General features: G+C 39.7%; 1 long non-coding RNA gene across 1 annotated transcript; it reads left to right on the forward strand.

Annotated features, from left to right (window-relative positions):
- The first annotated feature begins 628 nt into the window (after positions 1–628).
- LOC147628697 (uncharacterized) lies at positions 629–2,241 on the forward strand. Its single transcript, XR_015268163.1, has 3 exons — positions 629–969; positions 1,632–1,650; positions 1,980–2,241. It is a non-coding gene; the product is annotated as an uncharacterized LOC147628697 (long non-coding RNA).
- Positions 2,242–2,653: the final 412 nt, after the last annotated feature.

The raw sequence follows: 2,653 nt of genomic DNA on the forward strand, positions 1-2,653 counted from the left end.
TATAAATAGAACTAAATACATACCATATTAAATTATATATTTATTACATATTAACCATAGACAACCAAGGCACAAGGAGAGGAGAGAAAAGAGAAATCCTGGATTTCTAAAAAATAAGAGAAAAAAGTCCCTTCGATTGACCCTTTGTATTCTGGCTTCCATTCCTGTGTTTTACATATCTAGCAACACGTGGGTTGAGTACTAGGGGCAAAACACTCCTTCGACACACGGGATTGCTGTCGATTTGGCCAAGGTCAAGATGATAAGCAAGCTAAATCCACCGCAAAACCTGAACGAGCTCAGTAAATTCTTGGGCCAAATAAAATGGCACAACCAATTCCTCATGTATCTTGCTGATGTGGCACAACCATTGTACAACCTCACAAAGAAGGGTGTCCCTCATCTTGTGTTTCACTATCCGGGGGGATGCTGTCCAAACAACAGCCGCACACAGTTCAGCAGCCGTACAACTAATTCGTGTGACAGATGCTTATGTCTTGTCTATGTGATGAGAAGTAATGTGCTTACTAACACCATTTTATTTGTTTTTAAAATGTAAAAAAAGTGGGAATGGTTGGACAAGGTCAATTGTTTTGGATAAATCTGCAAAACGCGTTTCGCAAAATATTTATATCCTCAAGAAGGACTTTGAAGAACATCATCATTTTTCCTCGTTTTTCCTGCTGCATTTTCCCGATCTCTACAGCTGCATTTTCCAAGGGCGCCTATCAGCTTCGTAACCCTAACTCTTCTGCTCTGTGTGTTCTTTTTTGTTTCTTTTCTTTTTTTGGCTATGGCTCTCCCTTCCCATGTGGTTCTCATCCTGGTCATCATCGTCGCCATCATCGCCCTCGCCATTCTGTGCTGCATCTGCTCCTTTGTGCGTTCCTGCTGCAGCTGCTTCCGGAGCTGCCTCCCTTGCTAATACACACACGCACACAAAAAAAAAGAAGAAACGTCGTGGCCCAGGTGCAAATTCCACTTCATTCTAATTTTATGTATAATTTGGATTCCTGTTGTTTTAGTAGTTTCGTTGCTGTGTTTTTAAGAATCATGCATGATTTGTCCTGGTTTTGTTTTCCCGTTTGAAGTGCAGATTTTTTGCCCTACGCCTCTGCGTTCCTGCATTTTTAGGAAGTTTTATGCAGAAATTTCCTTTTAAGCCCAAAAAATGGATCATACTGTTTGGGATCTTAGGGTGGCTCCATCCATGTAGTGTTACCTTCGAAGGGCTCATAGCTATCATAACCCTTCCATCTCATGAAGTATTACCTTGTTTTAACTAGCAAAACTCTTAACACATTACACCTGTACTCATGCTATCGTTGTAGCTTTGGTGAACCTTTTATTAAGTGCAGGTTACCATAGGGACAACATAGCATTTAGTCATGTATTGATAGGTGTGTGTTTCCATGGGCCATGAACTACATAAAACAATTTGGGCCAACTTCAAAATTAAAAGCATGACAGACAATGCATGTAGGCATGTAATGATAAATTGCTTCAAACATGTGGTCCATAAGTTATAAGCCTTTCATCACTTGTAATTTTACTCTTGAAATGTTATCACATGGCACATAACACATAGCATGCAGTAATTCAGTGGTAATAATCATCAAATGGTCTTGCAGGGTGGAGACGACATGTCATGTTAGTAGATTTGGGTGTGCTCTTTCATGGTTATGAACATTTTATCACAAGAGGCTTAGCTTCAAGGGGTTTGCTATGTTAATCATAACATGTTTTACGCGTGTAATGCTAGCAAGAAAAATAGAGTTGTTGAGATGGTAGGCTATATTGCATATGTTGCTAGCTTTCAGGGTTAGATACTCTACAAGTAGTTTAGTTTAAAAAGCGTTGTGGGGGCATTTACGTGAAACTACTGTCATTAAGGTGCTTTCATTATCTTGCAAACATGAAATAGTTGACTAGCTTATTTTGTTCATGTGACTCACCTTTTTTTTCATGGTGCATTGCAGGCTTGCGAATCGAGAGTATGGTGACTTAGTAGTGCTATATGAAGCCTTGGCTCTTCTTGCTTAGGGCCAAGGGCACCATGGCTCCTTTTTTCTTTCAAGACAAGCAAGGGCATGTAGATTATTTCCACAGTGATTGATTGCCTATGACATGTATAATTTTTTACATCAGACCAATTTGTTTCATGCAGAGGCCTTACTTGTTTGAAGGTGGACATGATGTATTTTTTCAGTTTGTTTAAATCTGAGAGAGGTCTTTAGACTCGGTCATGGTATAAACTAAAATCCTGAACACATTTTTGAAAGCCAGATACAAGGTGTTGAATAGTGGTAGGCACATGTAAAGGTGTTGCGTTCATGTTGTACAAAAGCCAATGAATAATGTTGGCTTTTTTTAAAAATGAAGTGGGTTGTCTATGCAACTGTCCCATGGACTGCAGATTGGGATGTTTAGTATGAGTGGGCTTTTCTATTTAAACGTTATGGAAGTGGAAGAGATATACCTCCTCATATGTGGCTCTTTTGAACAATGGGGTACTGTAGCAGGCAATTGACCATCTATTCTGAACAGTGTAGAAGAAGGCCACACTGCCAGAGTATCTAAGTTTGCTGAAAGGAAATCTGCAGAGAGAGTGGTGCACGTTATACCCTTTTTGGAGGTTTTACTGGAGCTTCAA

The sequence above is a fragment of the Cibotium barometz genome, chromosome 19, assembly GCF_041138505.1.
Source record: "Cibotium barometz isolate CiBa-2024 chromosome 19, ASM4113850v1, whole genome shotgun sequence".
NCBI lineage: Eukaryota > Viridiplantae > Streptophyta > Polypodiopsida > Cyatheales > Cibotiaceae > Cibotium > Cibotium barometz.